This window comes from Cetorhinus maximus, chromosome 31 (assembly GCF_964194155.1).
Source record: "Cetorhinus maximus chromosome 31, sCetMax3.hap1.1, whole genome shotgun sequence".
NCBI classification, from domain to species: domain Eukaryota; kingdom Metazoa; phylum Chordata; class Chondrichthyes; order Lamniformes; family Cetorhinidae; genus Cetorhinus; species Cetorhinus maximus.
The window spans coordinates 12,274,952-12,294,367 of NC_135909.1; the positions used below are offsets into that span (position 1 = coordinate 12,274,952).

At 44.6% G+C, this 19,416-nt stretch overlaps 1 protein-coding gene and 1 long non-coding RNA gene across 2 annotated transcripts in view; both read right to left on the minus strand.

The window, feature by feature from the left end:
* LOC144670420 (histone H2B-like) overlaps positions 1-19,416 on the minus strand; it is a 528,756-nt gene that overhangs the window by 159,457 nt on the left and 349,883 nt on the right. The window lies entirely within an intron of this gene.
* LOC144670333 (uncharacterized) overlaps positions 942-19,416 on the minus strand; it is an 82,620-nt gene continuing 64,145 nt past the window's right edge. Inside the window, exon 2 of the long non-coding RNA XR_013573861.1 lies at positions 942-1,765. This is a non-coding gene — a long non-coding RNA (uncharacterized LOC144670333). The remainder of the gene's footprint in view (positions 1,766-19,416) is intronic.

A 19,416-nucleotide genomic window follows, 5' to 3' on the forward strand; every position in this document is an offset into this window, starting at 1 on the left:
ATCACACTCCTAGACCAAAGAGCGAGCGGAGATGACCCACTTAAATGAATATAGATGTTGATTGCCATCAAAGTGTTTCTGTCACCCTTTTACATTGCTATAGTGAAAAGAGAACAATGAACAATTCCAACTCAGCTCCGGCCGTAATACGGGGAGTGAAACAGATTTCATGTTTCAGGTCAATGGCCTTTCATCAACACTGGGGAAAGTGAGAATTGTAATACGTTTTAGGCCAGTGAAAGGAAGGAGAACAGCAAAACGGATAGCGGGTGATCTTTTGAAAGGCAGGAGAGTTAAAATGAGAATAGGGTTTGTGCTGCATGTCCAGAGAGAGATAAATATAAGCTTCTCGTGCAGTAACAGCGCAGGATGAGGTCATTCCGTCCGTCGCGCCCTTGAAAACTCTCTGGTCAATCTGGACCTCTGGAAAGTGCCCAATTGAAAGATGCGGTGCTGTTCCTCGAGAGTGTCCTGAGCTTCATTGGCACATTGCTGGAGGCCGAGGACTGAGTGATCTGCGTAAGAGCCAGGTCGCCAGTCATTTTATTTCACCACCTTGACTCTATGAATGTGTTGGTTAGAGTTCCTGCTAATTTTTGGACGACTTTGGTATCAATTCTGTCACCAGAAAATGCCGCTATGGAACATCTGTTCAAAGTTACTGCAACTCCTACACTTACTGCTCTAAGAAACTGCCACTGAGACACTTTGCTGCCTGGTTTGGAAACACTCAGCTCATTTCAAAGTTACCTGGATCTGCACCTAAAGTGTTGCAACCTGCAAAGCTCCGTGTTGTAAGGTGGGATTGGAATGGGCGGCTAGATTTTATGTGTTTTTTCCAGCCGGGGCAGACACAATGGGCGGAATGGCCCCCGGTCTATGCCCTAAATTTCTTATTGTTCTATGAGACCAGGAAGAAAATATTTTCCACAGAACTCATCTTCACAGGCCAGCAGAGATCATCTTCACACAAGAGTAAACACTTTTACAAAACATGTGGCGCTTTTACACAGCCGGGAACATATTTGCAAAACAGGGAAGCATTTTACACAGCCACAGTGAAGGTCTGTCACAGTTCCACGACAGAGAGAACAGTTGTACAGCAGAAAGCACAGTTACACAACAGGAAATCTATTTTAAAAAGGGCCGATCTTCATGCAACTGCAAACACCTTTTCTCATAAATGATCAGTTTCTCCATTTCAGTTTCTTCCTGGTTTGACAGGCACTTTTTTGTGCCTGTCTTTGTGTGCCCTGGTCGTGTCTTACTGCTTCTCTGTGTGTCTTCCGCTCTGTGCTCTGTTCCCGGTGGTGTGAAGTGGGGTTGTGCAGCCAGGCTGAGCTCACCAACAGATGTCCTTTAAAAATAAATGAACAAGTGAATGGTTGCTTGGCTCCCAGGCAGCATTAATATTAATTTGAAGCTCCTGCTTCAAAGCAGAGTGGCGCAGCGGAAGCGTGCTAGGCTCATAACCCACAAGTCGATGGATCGAAACCCTCCTCTGCTGTTCAGGTTGCCATACGGACGGAAAAGAAGGATTTGAACTTCGATACAAAAACTCGGAGCCTTCATTACAGGAAATTTATATCAGCTTTATACTTCCAGTAAGCATTTCAATCTGCAACCAAACACTCAAGTTGCTTCCATTCGCACATGGACACAAGCAATAATTGTTGCAAAAATACACCAGCCCTGGGGGATCTCTCCTTTCTCTCAGCCCATTGTCCGAATGGACTTCCCCCGTTCTCTGTCGCTACATGATTATCTGAAAGAGGAAAAAAAGCCCGTGAATTAAAGAACTGATGGTTGGTGCAAGGATCGCAGTAAATACAGCAACTCGCGGGCAGCCTCGGAATGTGTGGGTTCTTCAGTGCAGTCAGGACCATTTACAGCCCAAGCACCCAAGGACATACCCCACTGAGAGCTAAGAATGGAGTGGCGCTTATCAAGGACAGAGATGCAATCCGGCTCATTGGAAAGGGGACCTTCTCCGATTTCCTCAACCGAGACTCAGTCCTCGACATGAGTGCCCTCGACCACATTCCACAGCATGTTACCCGCCACCAGCTCAGCACAATCCCAGCCCGACATGAGGTTGGAAAGGCCATCCGACAGCTAAGAACCACCAAGGCCGCCGGCAAAGGTGGAATCCCTGCCGAAACACTAAAATAGGGTGGAGAACTATTCTTAAAGAAAATACAGGACCTCATCTCCATCATCTGGAAGGAGAGCATACCAGGGTATCTCTGAGATGCCTAATTATGACTATCTTCAGAAAAGGAGACCAGACTGACTGCGGTAACTATAGAGGGGAATCTCTGCTGTCCACCACAGGGAAAGTCGTTACAAGAGTCCTCCTCAATTACCTTCTCTCCATGGCTGAAGAACTCCTGCCAGAGTCACAATGCGGATTCTGTCCATCAAACAGAACATTGAAAATGATCTTCACAGGAAGACAAGCCTAAGAAAATGCAGCGAGCAGCAGCAACCTCTTTTCATGGTCTTCTTTGACCCCACAAAGGCCTTCAACTCTATCAACTGGGAGGGACTGTGGAGCATCCTCCTGGAATTTTTCTGCCCTCAGAAAAAAGTCACCCCCCCTCCGCCTGCTGCAGGATGACATGCAAACCGTGATCCTTACCAAGGGATCTGCTGCAGACCCACACTAGTGCAAACTGGGGTCAAGCAAGTCTGTGTCATCATACCAAATCTTTTTTCCACCTCCATCACTGCAACACCCCACCCCATCTCCATGAAGCTCCCCGTCGGGGTGGAGCTACTCTACAGGACGAGCAGGAAACAGCTCAACCTACGTCACCTCCATTCCAGAACCGAGATCACCCCAGCCTGTCATCGAACTGCAGCGCGCTGACGACACTTGTGTCTGCGCAAACTCAGAGACAGAGCTCCAAACTATCATTGACACATTCACGGAGCCGTGTGATAGGAAGGGCTTTAGGCTACAAATGTGTTATTTGGAGAGGTGTTACAGAGAATGAGATATAAACACACACAGTTGAAAGTGATGGACTTTTTAGCAGGGCAGGAAGAGAGTGTTGCAGGAATTTCGATACGAGCTTCGAAATCAGAAAACATTCCCTTTGTTTTAAAGAGCCGAGAGACTGAGGGTTCCAAATGCAGAAATCTCCAAATTGAGTGAACAGGCTACTTTTTTTCAAGGTGAAATCAATCTGAATAAGTCATTTATACTTTACATCGACAGCAATCTGCCTGTTAATTCATGTGTAATTGAAGTTGATTTTGGTTTGTTTGTTAAAACAAAGTAAGAAGTAAAAACATAAGAAGCGAAATCTTGTCTTTTGGTTTTCTCATTGAGGTCATTGGGTAAATTTGATTCTATAGGTTCCCACGGAGACCTGAACAAAAGGCACGCTGGTTCCTGGGCTTTATAAATAGAAGTATCGAGCAGAAAAACAAAACAGCAATGGAGAATCGTTATAAACACTGAAATCAAAAGAGGAAATGTTAGAAAAACTCAGCAGGTCAGGCAGCATCTGTGGAGAGAGAAACAGAGTTATCATTTCGAGTCTAATATGACTCTTTTCCGGATACTCTCTTTCCCTCTCCACAGATGCTGCCAGACTGGCTGAGTGTTTCCATTCCCTGTTTTCATTTCAGGTTTCTAGCATCCGAGCTACATCCTTTTAATCCATTCATGGATGTGGGCGTCGCTGGCTAGGCCTGCATTTATCGCCCATCCCTAATTGCCCTTGAGATGGAGATTGTGAGTTGTCTTCTTGAACCGCTGCAGCTTTATAAAATAATGGTTGGGCCAGGAGCAGGGCATTGTGTCCAACAATGATCATCACACTTTAGAAAGATGTGGCGACATTAGAGAGTGCGCAGGAAACATTGGGAAGAAATTATTTCTCTGAGAAACTTCAGTTACCCATGATCACTGCCGTATGCTCGGAACATTTATCTCTAAATCCCTGTTTAATGCCATCCCCTACTTTATCAATACTGCTTGGAGTCATATATACATCTCCCACTAATGTTTTCCGCCCTTCGTTGCTTCTTAGCTCTACACAGATTGATTCTACATCTAGATTTTATGAACCAATATCCTCTCTCAATATTGCACTGATTTCATCGTTAAAGAAAAATGCCATGCCACCTCCTTTTCCATTTTGCCTGTCTTCCATAAATATTGAAAACCATTGGATATTCAGTACCCAGAATTGGTCACCCTACATCCACGTCTCTATTCTCGTAATCATGTTGTGCCCGTTTACATCTATTTGCAGTGTCAATTCATCCACCTTATTCCCAATGCTCCGTGCATTCAGATACAGTGCATTTAGACTTCTCTTTTTACAAATATTTCTTTGTATTATGGCCTTATTTTGATGGACAGCACCTCCAATACAGCAGCGCTCCCTCAGTAATGTACTGGAGTGTCAGTCTTACTTGTTACACACAAATTCTGGTGTGGGATTTGAAGACATATCCTTGTGTTTCAAAGCCGAGTGTGACCAAGTCAGCCCCAGTCAAAGTGTTTAAGAAATCGTCCAATCCACAGCTACATGACTAGGACAACTATGATGTCATCCACTGGCAGGTCACATGACAGCTGGAGCCACAAGGCATCAGATTTGTGACTGGATTCAAACCCAAAATCCTGTCTCAATGATTTTTCAAATAAAGCTGTCAGCTGCTTGAAAATGCAGCAGTGAAACTTCCTTCTTGACCATGAGGAGAGCTAGGGAGACAGGAGAAAAACTAAATCCTTTAATACAACAGTTCAAAAACCATCAAGATTGAAATCCTGAGAGGAAAAGTCAAGTTATTATTGAGAACTCAGCTGAGACAACTTCTCTGGACAGCAGAGGAATCAGGTGAAGAACAGAGTAAATCGACACTAGTGAACAAGTCAACATCAAAATGGATCAACTCTTGTCAAGATCAATGAGTAAAAGCTGAGAGCTCCGTGCATCATCAGTTCATCAAGTGGAGATATTGTCTGGATAAAGCATTCTCTTTAGAACAAGATTTATTGAACTTAGTGGAATAGATGCATCATTGCAGAACATGCAAGTTACACTGTGATAAAGAAAGTGGGACAATTAAATTGCAAACGAGAAATTGAGTGACCTCTGAGCTCAAACACAGAGAGAGTGAATTGTAGAGTGAAGACTTTAAAACATGGATTTGTTGACAGCGGGGATTAGGTGCATCGTATGCTCTGTTGGACCTCCAAAGCAGGCTGATGGTAAATGTCAGATTCATAAAACATTAGAGAAACAAGCGCGATAAATAAAGTACAGCAGAGAACCGATAAAAAAGGAAATTAGAGCAGCAGACAGTGAGTGCATGAGGAAGGATTAGAAGGTAACACAAGAGAAAACAACGCAGACCTTTAACAAAAAACGGAGAGTCACTGAAATGGTCGGCTGGTTAGGAGGTCATGTGGAAGCAGAGGGCTGAGGTGCTCAATGAGAACATTACATCTGTCAGCACGAAACAGAGGATGCTGCTAATGCCACAGTAAAGGAGGAGCTGGTGGAGAAACTGGATAGGATGAAAATAGATAAAGAAGAGGCAGTTAAAAGGTTGGCAGCTCTCACAGCAGAAAAGTCACCTGATCCGGATGCCATACATCCTGGATTACTGAGGGAAGGGTGGAAATAGTGGAGACTTAAGCCACAATCTTTTCATCTTTCCTTGGATATGGGAGTGATGCCAGAGAACTGAAGGTTGTTAATGTTACATCTGTGTTTAAAATAGAGAGAGATAAACCCAGTACCAGTTAGTCAAATGGTAGTGATGGGGACACGTTTAGAGACAATAATCCAGTATAAAATTCATTGTCACTTCGTAGAACATGGGTTGATAAATGACAGCCAGTACAGATTGATGAACAGAAAATCATGACTGAAATACTTAATGGTGTTTGATGAAGTTTCAGAGAACATTGACCAGGGGAGTGAGTTTGATGATGTGAGCCTGGACTTCCAAAGGTGTTTGAAAAAGTTCCATATAACAGACTTGTTAGTAAAATTCAAGCAGTTGGGATTAAATGGGCAGTGGCAGCATGGATATAAAATTGAATAAGGGGCAGAAAGGATAATGTAGAGGTGAGCGGTTGTTTTCAGAGTGGAGGGATTTAGGCAGAACCAATGCTCTGTCACGTCAGGCGGCTGTTCTATTCCCATTCTCAGAGCTCTTTTAAATTTTAATAAATTCCAGACAATATCTAAGTTTGCTAATGGCACTAGGTTAGGTGACATGGTTAGTAGTGTAGGTGGGAGCAGCAAGTTTCAAAGGATCATTGACAGATTCAGTGAGTGAACAAAAACTGTGGCCGATGGTGTTCAATATGGGGATGTGTGAGGTCACCCATCTTGGAGCAAAGAAAGATCAGAGAATTTCCTAAACAGTCAGAAACTTGGGACTGTGGAGGAGTTGAGAGTGAGAGTGAGAGCTGAATGAGGCTGGAGGGTGGATAAAGAGCAGCGGCAGAGCAGCCCGAGAGCAGCAGTGAGAGAGAGGAGAAGAGAAGAGTGAAAGCGGTGGGGGGGATAAAGAGCTGTGAGGGAGGGGTTGGAGCAAACCGGCCATGTTTATAATAAATAGTCAAAGCATGATATCAGGGGAAAGAAGGGAGCTGGTTGGTTTCTGCAGATTTCTCTAAATTGGGCTTTGATTTAAACTAGGAGCTGGAAAATTAAACATTTCAATCAGGGTAAGTGTGACAGTCAGTGTAAATGTAATAAGAGTATTAGTGCAGAGCAGGTCAAGAGATATTAAATACAATTTAGAGTTTAAACAAGGTACTCATTCGATTCTATAAGAAGGAATAGAGGTTTGTTTTCGATCACGGATGGGCAGCTGAGACCTGTTGCTTGCAGTTCCTGACCCATTTGGGAACCTCAGGCCTTGGGGGCCACATGTGTAGGAAGTCCCTGCAGCTGCTCGAGTTCGAGCTCAGGATTTCCGAAGTTGAGGGGCAGCTGGAGTCACTGCGGAGCATCGGGGAGGATGAGAGTTTCCTGGATCGTACGTTCCAGGTGGTGAACACCCCAAAGGGAGTGTGTTCAGGGTAGTAGATGGGCGGCCATCACAAGAGTAGGAAGAGGCAGGAAATGCAGGAGACCTTGGGGTCTGTGCCACCCATTGACTCAGAGACGTTTACAGCACAGAAGGACGCCAGTCGGCCCATCGTGTAAGCGCGGGTCAACAAAGATCTGACGACACTAATTTCATTTTCTAGCGCTTGGCCCATAGCCCTGGAGGCTATGGCAACGCAAGTGAATATCCAAATACTTCTTAAATTTATGAGAGTTTCTGACTGAACCACCTTTCAGGCAGTGAGTTCCGGACTCCCACCACCCACTGAGTGAAAAATATTCTCCTCAACTCCCCTCTTAACCTTCTACCTCTTCCATTAAATCTATGTCACCTGGTTATTGACCCCTCTACTAATGGAAAAAGGGCCTTCCTATCCACCCAGTCTGTGCCCCTCACAATCTTATTTACCTCTATCAGGTCCCCTCTCAATCTTTGCTGCTCCAAAGAAAACAGCCTCAGCCTATCCAATCTTTACTCATAGCTCAGAACATCCAGCCCAGGCAGCATCCTGGTAAATCTCCTCTGACCCTCTCCAGTACAATCACATCCTTCCTATAATGTGGTGACCCGAACTGCACTCAGTACTCCAGTTGTGGCTGAGACAGTGTTTTATACAGTTCCAGCATAACCTCCCCGCTCTTGTATTCTATGCCTCAGCTAATAAAGGCAAGTCAGCAGTGGCGCAGTGGTAATGCTTTGGGGACCCGGGTTCGAATCCCATCAGGGCAAGTCTAATGATGACCATGAAACCATTGTCGATCGTCGTAAAAACCCATCTGGTTCACTATTGCCCTTTAGGGAAGGAAACCTGCCATCCTTACCTGGTCCAGACCCACAGCAATGTGGGTGACTCTGAAATGCCTCCTGAACAAGGGAAATTAGGAATGGGCAACAAATGCCCTGCCCTGCGGCCTTCAGGGATCTGTGGACATGCACACTAAGGTCCCTCTGATCTTCAGTACTTTCCAAGGTCCTACAATTCAGTGTCATCCCTTACCTTGTTAGCCTTCCCCAAGTGCATTACCTCACACTTATCCAGGTTGAATTCCATTTGCCACTGCTCTGTCCACCTGACCAGTCCATTGATATCCTCCTGCAGATTACGGCTATCCTCCTCACTATTTACCACCAGGCCAATTCTCGTGTCATCCGCACACTTCTTGATCATACCCCCTACATTTAAGTCCAAATCATTAAGTACACCACAAACAGCAAGGGCCCCAGCACTGAGCCTTGTGGAACCCCACTGGAAACAAACTTCCTGCCACAGAAACATCCCTCTACCATCACCCTCTGCTTCCTGCCTCTCAGCCAATTTTGGATCCAATGTGCCACTCTGCCGTGGATCACTTGTGCACTCACTTTCTTGACCAGTCTGCCATGGGGGACCTTAAAAAAAAAGCCTAACTAAAGCCCATGTAGACCACATCAAATGTATAATCATCATCAACACTCCTGGTTAACTCCTCAAAAAATTTGATCAAATTTGTCAAACACGATCTTCCCTTAACAAATCCATGCTGACTATCCCTGATTAATCCGAGTCTCTCTAAGTGCAGATATATTCTGTCCCTCAGAGTTCTTTCTCAGGACTTCCCCACCACTGAGGTTAGACTGACAGGCCTGTAATTTCCTGATCTATCCCTTCCTCCCTTTTTTAATAATGGGACATTAGCTGTCTCCCAGTCCTCTGGTACCTCCCCTGTGGCCAGAGCAGATTTGAAAATTCCTGCCAAATCCCCTGATATCGCTTCCCTCGCCTCCCTCAACAGGCTGGTATACATCTCATCCAGGCCTGCTGATTATCTACTTTTAGGGCCACTAAACTCTCTAGTACCTCCTCTCTCTCTATGTTAATTTCATCTAATATTTCACAGTCCTTCACCCTGATGTCTTTATCTGCGTTGTCCTTTTCCATTCTGAAGGCCAATGCAATGTATTCTTTGAGGACTTTACCCACGTCTTATGGGTCCACATACAGGTCACCTCTATGGTCCCTAATTGGGCCTACTCTTTCCCTAGTTGTTCTCTTGCTGTTTATATATTTTCAAAAAACCCTTTAGGTTTTCCTTCATTCTACCCACCAATTTTTCTCATGCATTTTCTTAGCTTCCCTAATTTCCTTATTAAGTTCCCCTTGCACTTTTTATACTCCTCTAGCACTCAGCCTTATTGAGCCCTCGGTATCTGTCATAACCTCTTTTTTCCTTAATCCTAACCTTCATGTCCCTTGACATCCAGGGTTCTCTGGACTTGGTCCTCCTCTTTGTCTTTACAGGAACATACTTGCCCTGTACTCTCGCTATTTCCTCCTTGAATGCCTCCCACTGCTCTGACACAGTTTTATCTGCAAGGAGCTGCTCCCAGTCCACTTGGGCCAAATCGTACCTCATCTTCGTAAAATTAGCCCTTCCCCAGTTTAGAACTTTTATTCTTGGCCCAACCTTATCCTTTTCTATAACTCTACTGAATCAAACTGAGTTATGGTCACAATCTCCAAAATGCTCCCCTACTGATCTGCCTTCCACCAGCCTGGGCTCATTTCCCAATATTAGGTCCAGAACTGCCTGCTCCCTTGTTGGGCTTTCTACGCACTGGCTAAAAACGTTCTCCTGGTTGCAACTTAAGAATTTTGCTCCCTCCCTACCTTGCACACTGAAACTATCCCAGTTATGTTTGGGTAGTTAAAATCCCCGACTATTACTGCCTTATTATTCTTCCACATCTCTGAAATTTAATTACATATTTCATCCTCTATCTCCCTCTCTCTCACCCAACAGCATGTTTGCCCCTTCTGTGTTTTTTAATTCTACTCATATGGCCTCATTTGATGACCCTTCCATGATATCATCCCTCCTCACTGCTATAATTGATTCCTTGATCAATACCCCCTTCCTCTTCTATCCACCTACACCCCCGTCTCCCCCTATCATGTCTGAATACATTATAACCAGGAATGTTGAGCTGCCCTTCTTTCAGCCAGGTCTCGGTCATAGCTATGATATCATTCTCCCACATGCCAATTTGTGCCCTCAGATCATCTGTCTTATTCCTCAGGCTCCTTGCATGAAAATACATTCCACTTAGCCTTGCTAAACTCACTTCTTTCAGAAGTGGCCTATGTTTCCTCTGCCTTTCAGACTCTCTTACTAGTGTTTTAACTTCTCATTCCATCTCAGCTTCTCTCCCCTCTGAACAACTTTTCAGGATCCCATCCCCCTAACAATTTAGTTTAAATCCACCCCAACAGCATTAGCAAACCTCCCCGTGAGGATGCTGCTCCCGTTCCTGTTCAGATGGAACCTGTCCAACTTGTACAGGTCCCAACTACCCCAGAAACAGTCCCAATGTCCCAGGAATCTAAAGCCCTCCCACCTGCACCATCTCTCCAGCCACGCATTCATCTGCTCTATCCTTCTGCTCCTATACTCACTCCTGTGTGGCACCCGGGGTAATCCGGAGATTACCACCTTTGAAGTCTTGCTTTTCAATTTCCCACCTAATTCCCTAAAGTCTGCTTGCAGGCCCTCATTTCTCTTTCTTCCTATGTTATTGGTCCCAACATGAACCATGGCCTCTGACCGATCACCCTCCCCCCTTCAGAATGCCCTGCAGCTGTTCCGTGACATCCTTAACCCTGTACCTGGGATGCAACATACCAACCAGGAGTTACGCCTATTGCCACAGAAGCGCCTGTTTACTCCCCTCACTAATGTATCCCTTCCCACTATTGCCTCTGTCCTCCCCCACTGAGCAGCTGGGCCACCCACAGTGCCATGGCCTTGGCTCTGGTTGGCCTCCTCAGAGGAACCGTCACTCTCCATGACCGAAAAACAGTTTGCAAGTGTGGTGCACTCGGGGATTCCCTCACTACCTGCCTGGTGCCCTTCTTCTGTCTGGTGGTCACCCATTCCCTCTCTGCCTGCACCTCCTTCAGCTGCAGGGTGACCACGTCCTGAAACGTGCTATTCATGAGCCTCTGAGCCTCATGGATGCACCGTAGTGCCCCCATCTGCCGCTCAAGCTGCTAAACCAGGAGCTCGAGTTCCTCCAGTCGGAGGCACCTCCTGCACACATGGTCATCCAGACCGCCGGGAGAGTCTAGGATTTCCCACATAGCGCAGGATGTGCAAATCACAGCACTGAGCTCCCCAGGCATAACTTAACTAAATCGAATATGGACTCTTGCTTTTATTTTACCCTTACTCCTACTTGAGTCTCGCTGCTTTAACCTCTCTCTCCCGAAGTCTTGCTTGTTTAACCTCTCCCTCCGGAAGGGTCTGTGTTTTAACCTCTCTGTCCCAAAGTCTCTGTTTTAACCTCTCTCCCGAAGTCTCTGTTTTAACCTCTCTCTCCCGAAGTCTCTGTTTTAACCTCTCTCCCGAAGTCTCTGTTTTAACCTCTCTCCCGAAGTCTCTGTTTTAACATCTCTCCCGAAGTCTCTGTTTTAACCTCTGTCTCCCGAAGTCTCTGTTTTAACCTCTGTCTCCCGAAGTCTCTGTTTTAACCTCTCTCTCGAAGTCTCTGTTTACCTCTCTCTCCCGAAGTCTCTGTTTTAACCTCTCTCCCGAAGTCTCTGTTTTAACCTCTCTCTCCCGAAGTCTCTGTTTTAACCTCTCTCTCCCGAAGTCTCTGTTTTAACCTCTCTCTCCCGAAGTCTCTGTTTTAACCTCTCTCTCCCGAAGTCTCTGTTTTAACCTCTCTCCTGAAGTCTCTGTTTTAACCTCTCTCCCGAAGTCTCTGTTTTAACCTCTCTCTCCCGAAGTCTCTGTTTTAACCTCTCTCTCCCGAAGTCTCTGTTTTAACCTCTCTCCCGAAGTCTCTGTTTTAACCTGTCTCTCCCGAAGTCTCTGTTTTAACCTCTCTCTCCCGAAGTCTCTGTTTTAACCTCTCTCTCCCGAAGTCTCTGTTTTAACCTGTCTCTCCCGAAGTCTCTGTTTTAACCTCTCTCCCGAAGTCTCTGTTTTAACCTCTCTCTCCCGAAGTCTCGCTGTTTTAACCTCTCTCCCGAAGTCTCCCTGTTTTAACCTCCCACCCGAAGTCTGTTTTAACCTTTCTCTCTCCCGAAGTCTGTCTGTGTTAAGCTCTCTCTCCCGAAGTCTCGCTGTTTTAACCTTTCTCTCCCGAAGTCTCTGTTTTAAATTTTCTCTCTCCCGAACTCTCTGTTTTAACCTTTCTCTCTCCCGAAATCTGTTTTAACCTCTCTCTCTATCCTGAAGTCTCTATTTTAGCCTCACTCTCCCAAAGTCTCACTGTTTTAACCTCTCTGCTCCCGAACTCTCGCTGTTTTAGCCTCTTCCTCCCGAAGTCCCTCTATTATACCCTCTATCTCCCACAGTCACTGTTCTCACTGTCAAACTGGTACTCAGAATTGCAGACTGCTGGGAATGGTGACACCCTGAAGGAGTGCAGTCCAGACCATGGCATCAATGGGCAAGAAACTGCACAGGTTGGAACAGCAAAGAGTAGAAATGCAGTCATTATTGGAGATTTCATAGTCAGGCGGACAGACAGGCTTTTCTGTTCCACATGGTGTGTTGTCTCCTTGGGGCCAGGGTAAAGGACATCATGGGGAGGGTGCAGATTATTCCGCAGGGGGAAGGGAGTGAGCCAGAGGTTGTGGTACACGTCAGTATCAATGACACAGGGGGGACAGGTATTGAGGTCACTCGGTCAGAATTTCAGCAGCTCAGGAGGTCGTTAAAATGTAGGATGTCGAAGGGAGTAATCTCTGGATTACTGCCAGTGCCACGTGATAGTGAGAGTAGAAATGTAGGAAGAAATAGGGAGCATCAATACATGGCTTGAGGCCAGTGCAGGAGGTGGGAGAGCCTTTAGATTCTTGGGACATTGGGGCCAGTTCTGTGACAGGAAACACCTATTCGAAAGGAACAGGTTGTACCTTAACAAGACTGGGACCAATGCCCTCATGGGGAGGGTCATTCATATGGTTGGGGGGGATTTGTACTGAACTGGCAGGGGGTGAGCCCCAGTATATAGAAGTAGAAAAGAGGAATAACTAGAAAAGGAAGTAGAACCATATAAGATAGGAGTAGATGAAGAAGGAATCTAAGAGGAATACAAGGACAGGTTTACAATGTATGTGCGTAATCGCACAAAGAGCGGTGAATAAAGCTGGTGAGCTAGAAGCACAAAGAGCCATGTGGGAAAATGATGTGGGGGCAATGATGGAAACGTGGTTTAAAAATGGTGAGGATCGGGTTCATATTCAAGGCTACAAAGTGTTCAGAAAAGAGAGAGAGGGAAAAAAATGGAGTTGTGGTGAGAGATATAGAGGAACAAATATGCAGGGAAATCACAGAGATGTATAAGAACTATAAAGCGGTGATATCTGGGGATTTTGGAAATGTGTTTAGGAGAACTTCTTCGACCAGGATGTTCTCAGTCCAGTTAGGAAGGAGGCATTGCTGGATCTGGTGCTGGGGAATGAGGTGGGCCAAGGTTGGCCACGTGAACCAAGTGTCTGTGGGTGAAGCCTTGGGTAAGAGTGATTGGAAGGGAGCGAACTTCAATGGGAGGAGAGGGGATTTAGCCAGGGTGAAATGGAACTAGAGACTGACAGGAAAAACTGTAACAGAACAATGGGTGATCTTTCAGGAGGAGATGTGTCAGGTACAGACTAGGTACTTTCCAATAAGGGGGAAAGGGAGGGGAACCAAAGCCTGGGCTCCTTGGATGATGAGGAAGATAGGAAATATGATGAAACAATGAAGCATATGATGTATGTCAGATGAATTCTTCAAGTGAGAACCAGGTCACTGCTATTGAATGAGAGTGTGGAATTAACTCTCTCTCTGCCCATCTCTGTTACTGTATGTGAATGTGGAATTAATTAATCCCCAATATCAGTCAATCTGCACAATTAACTCCCTATCCGTCATCTCTGTTGCTATGTTTCAGGGCAGAATTATGATAACTTTCTACCTATCATTAAACATTAGTCTGTCTGAGTGTGAAATTAATTCAGTATCTGTCAGCCTCTATTGCTGTATGTCAATGTGGAATTAAATCTCCCTCATCTCCATTACTGTGTGTGAGTGCACAATGAACTCTCATCTGTCAGTATTTGCTTCTGAGTTTCAGTGTGGAATTATCTCTCTGTCCATCTTTGTTAGTGTGAGAGGGCAGAATTAATTCTGTATCTGGTATTCTATATTACTGTATGTAAGTGGGGCATTAATTCTCTGTTCATCTCTGTTATTGCATGTGAGAGTGGAATTAACTGTCAGCCTTTGGTACTGTATATGAGTGCAGCATTTCTTTCTCTCGATGAGTGTAATTGAATATGGAATTAACTCTCTCTTTGACAGTCTCTGTTACTTTATGTGAGTGTGAATGAATTCTCTATCCTTAAGTCTCCAATAGTTTACTTTAGTGTGGCATTAACACACTGTGAATCTCTGTTACTGTCTGAGTGTGGAATTCACTCTCTGTCCATCTATAATAATGTGATTGTCATTAATTCTCCATCCGTCAGTCTCTGTTACTCTATGGAAGTGGGTCACTTTCAAGTTAGCAAACTGCAACCAGTAGAGAGTCACAGGGATCAGTGCCGGGTTCTCAGCTATTTACATTCTATATTAATGACTCAGATGAATGGAGAGAGCATCACCAAATTTTCAGACAATACATAGATAGGTGGGAAAGCAGGCTGTGAGGGGACACAAAGAGTCTGCAAGAGGATATAGAAAGGTTAAGTCAGTGGGCAAACATTTGTCAGATGGAATACAATGTGGGGAACATTGATGGGAAGAATAGGAAAACAAAACATTATTCAAATGATATATATACTAATGGACTAGACTGTGGTGTGCAGCGAGATGAGAAATCTCAAAATTTGCAGATGATCCGAAGATTGGAAACATTGTCAACTGTGATTGGGATAGTCTTGAACTCCAAAAGGACAAAGACATGTTGGTGGATTGGGCAGGCAAGTAGCAGCTGAAGTTCAATGCATAGAAGTGTCAGGTGATTCATTTTGGTAGGAAAAATATAGTGAGACAGTATTAAATAAAGGGACAGCCTTTAAAGGAGGTGCAGGAACAGAGGCACTTCATTGTATATGTACATCAATCACTGAAGATTGTGGGGCATGTTGAGGGAGAAGTTAATAAAGCATATAGAATCTCAGGCTTTATTAATAGGGGCACTGAGTACAAGATTCTGTGATTCTGTGAAGAGTAAGGAGGTCATGTTGAACTTGTATAAGTCACTTTTTAGGCTTCATCTGGAGTACTGTGTCCAGTTCTGGGTGTCATTCTTAAGGAAGGATGTGAAGGCATTGGAGACAGTACAGAGGAGATTCACAAGAATGATTCCAAGATAAATGACTTGGATATAAATGTAGGGGGAATGATCAAGAAGTTTGCAGACAATACAAAAATTGGCCGAGCAGTTGATAGCGAGGAGGATTTCTGTAGACTGCAGGAAGATATCAATGAACTGATCAGGTGGGCAGAAAAGTGGCAAATGGAATTCAACCCAGAGAAGTGTGAGGTGATGTATTTTTTTTATTCATTCATGGGATGTGGGTGTCACTGGCTAGGCTAGCATTTATAAACCATCCCTAAGAGGGCATTTAAGTATCAACCACATTGCTGTGGGTCTGGAGTCTCATGCAAGGCCACAATACATGGGAGGATACTGAGAGGTGTTGAGGAAGTGAGGGACCTTGAAGTGAGTTTCCACAGATCCCTGAAGGTAGCAGGACAGGTTCATAAGGTGGTTAAGATGGCATATGGAATCCTTTCACTTATTAGCTGAGGCATAGAATATGAAAGCAGGGAGGTTATGCTGAAACTACGTCAAACATTAGTTAGGCCACAACTTGAGTAGTGTGCAGTTCCGGTCAACTCATTGCGGAAAGGATCCAATTGTAGTAGAGAGAGTCCAGAGATTTATGAGGGTGTTGCCAGGACTGGAAAATCGCAGCTATGAGGAAAGATTGGATGGATTGGGGTTGTTCTCCTTGGAACACAGGAAGCAAAGGGGAGATTTGATTGAGATGCACAAAATTGTGAGGGGCCTGGATAGAGTGGATGGGAAGGGCCTATTTACTTTAGCAGTAGGGAAGTCTTGCTACAGCTACACAGCATTGGTGAGACTACACCGGGAGTACTGTGTTTTGTTGGAGTCTCCTTATTTAAAGAGGGATATAACTGCATAGGGGCACTTCAGAGAAGTTTGATTAGACTGACTCCTGAGATGAAGGAGTTGTCTCATGAGGAATGTTTAAGCAGGTTGGGCTGATTTTCATAGGAGATTCGAAGAATGAGAGGTGATCTCATTGAAACAACTAAGATTCTGAGGGGGTTTGACAGGGTAGATGTTGAGAGGGATGTTTCCATTTGTGGGGAAAATAGAACCAAAGGGCACAGTTTAAAAATAAACATCTCCCATTTAAGACAAAAATGGGAAGGAATTTCTTCTCTCAGAGTGTCCTTAATCTTTGTAATTCTCCACCTCAGAGAGCAGTGGAGGCTGGGTCATTGCATATATTCACGCTGAGTTAGACAGATTTTTCATCGGCAGGAGAGTCAAGGGTTATAGGGCAGGTGGGAGAGTGGGTTTGAGGCCACAATCAGATCAGCCATGGTCTTATTGAATGGTGAAGCTGGCCCGATGGGCTGAATGGCCTCCTCCTGCTTCTCTTTCTTATATTTTTAATTTGTCAGTGTGGGATTGACCCTCTGTCTGTTAGTCTCTTTTGCTGTATTTCAGCGTGAAATTAACTCAGCCTTATCTGCATGTGAGTGTGGAATTGATTCTCTGTCCATCACTTACTGAATGTGAGTGTGTAATTTACATCTCTGTCAGTCTCTGTTACGGTTGAGAGTGGAACTATCTCTCGAGCAGCCTATGATACTGTATATGAGTGTGGAATTCACTCTTTGTCAGCCTCTAGGTGTATTAGAATATGGAATTAACTCATGTCAGTCTCTGTTACGGTATGTGAGTGTGGAATTATCTCTATCGCTCAGTCTTGGTTGCTGTGAGTGTGGAATTCTCTTTTCCAGTCTTTGTTCTGACGTCTGAGAGTGGAGTTAAGACCTCTCAATTTCCATTAATATTTCAGTGAGGAATTAACTTACAACAACAGAGGCTGAGAGAAATTAAGAGAGTTAGTTCCACACTCTCATATTTGTCTGTCTGTGTTACTGTGTGTGAGTGAGGAATAAACAAACAATTTGTCAGGCTCTGTTACTGAGTGTGTGGAATTAACTCTCTATCAGTCAGTCTCTGTTATTGTGCCTGAGAATGTAGTAGAGGCAGGTTCAATTAAGGAATTCAAGAGAAAATTGGATTATTATCCAAAAAGGAAAAATGTGCAGGGCTATGTGGAAAAGGCGGTGAAGTGGCAAGAGGTGATTTGCTCCTTCAGAAGGCCAGCATAGAATATAATGGGCAGAATGGCCTCTGTCTGTGCTGTAATCATTCTATGATTCGATGAATTAACTTTCCGTCAATCTCTCTTACAATATATGAGTGTGGGTGGAATTAACACCATCTGTCACTCTCTGCTGTTACATGTGAATGTGAAATTTACTTCCTGTCAGTCTCTGTTACTATACAAGAAACAGTAAATGACCTTATATCAGAAATGCTTGGGCCCTACTGTTCTCAAAAGTGCTCGCAGTTAAACCCACCACCTTCTCCTCTCTCTACTCTCCAGTTCTAAAACAGCCAACAAGAACATACCTTCAAAGTAAGCGAGGATCGACTTCCATGTCCAACATCCATTCTGATTCAAAAGTGTTCTTCAATTGTCAGTTTGAGTTTCTGACCTTGGTTTTGTGAGCAACACCTGCAACAATTCACTGACAACATCATGTGGATAGTGGCAATCTGAAATAAAGAGAGAAAATGCTGGAAATACACAGCACATCAGACAGCAAATGTGCAGAAAGAAACGTTCACATTTCAAGTTACTGACAATCAACCTGCAATAAAACACTTACTAACATCTGCCCATGGTGACTGCAGTTCCCACAATTCCCTGCATCCCAGAAACGGCTCTATCAAATGCACTGACTTCCCCGGCATTGAGAGTGCGCATGCTCCCCAGGGCCGGCCCCGGGTCATTCTGAGGTCGAACTTATCGGCCCATTTCACCAATATGCTTATGTCCTTTTGAAGTTTAACACTATCCTCCTCACAGTTCACAATACCTCCAAGTTTCATGTCATCCGCAAATTTTGAAATGGTGTCCCATACACCAAGCAGTCGGTCAACAATATATATCAGAAAGACCAGGGGATCTAATGCCGTCCCCCGGGTCCCCCGCCGCACGTCCGACGGGCCCGGCGGCTTTCATTCGGGCTCTGAGAACCGCTGAGACTCGGTGTTACTGAGGCTGCGCTCGATCAAGCTCCTTGCGCATGCGCGGCTAGACAGGATTTCCTTTACGATTTGGTGCGCTTGCGCAGTGCGGCCATTCTGATCGAGAATGGCCGTTTGAAATCACCCAGAGCATTCTGGGAATTCTGTCTGCCATTTTAGCATAAACTGTAACGCGGGAGGAAGCGCCTAATAAATATCAACTTCACTCTATTTTCCATTCCAGAATTTCATATTCAGGTAATGATGGAGTGATAGTGAACGAGAGAAGAACATTCAGACTGTGCCCGCTCTTTGTGAGAAATGGGCTGGTCTCCACTGGTGTGTGTTTGCAGCAATTGCAGCTCGTGTTCTTGTGTGAACAAATGCAATTTGAGATGTTTGTTGCCGATTGAAGTGTTTACAGGAAGCGAGATTCCAATGTTAATGCCTGCAAACTGAAATGATAAATCAGATAAGTTTGTGAGTGGCAGCAAATATTTCTCTTAGTTGGGAAAGTAATTAACAGAGGATGGTTACTAATCCTACCGCCCACATAGTCATCTATGTTGTTTACATAAATGATGAATAATAGGGGACCCAGCACAGATCCCTGTGGTATGCTACTGGACACTGACTTGCAATCACTAATGCAGCCTTCTGTCATCACCCTGTCTCCTACAACGAAGCCAATTTTGAATCCACCTTATCAAATAACCCTGTGTCCCATGTGTATTTGCCTTCTTTATAAGTCTCCCATGTGGTACCTTGTCAAAGGCTTTGCTGAAATCCATAAAAACTATATCAACTGCACTTCCCTCATCTACACACCTGGTCACCTCCTCAAAAATTCAAACAAATTTGTTAGGCATGACCTCCCTCTGACAAAGCCATGCTGAATATCCCTGATCAAAACTTTCCTCTCCAAGTGGAGATAGATTTTCTCCTTCAGAATTTTCTCCAATAGTTTCCCTAACCATGACGTGA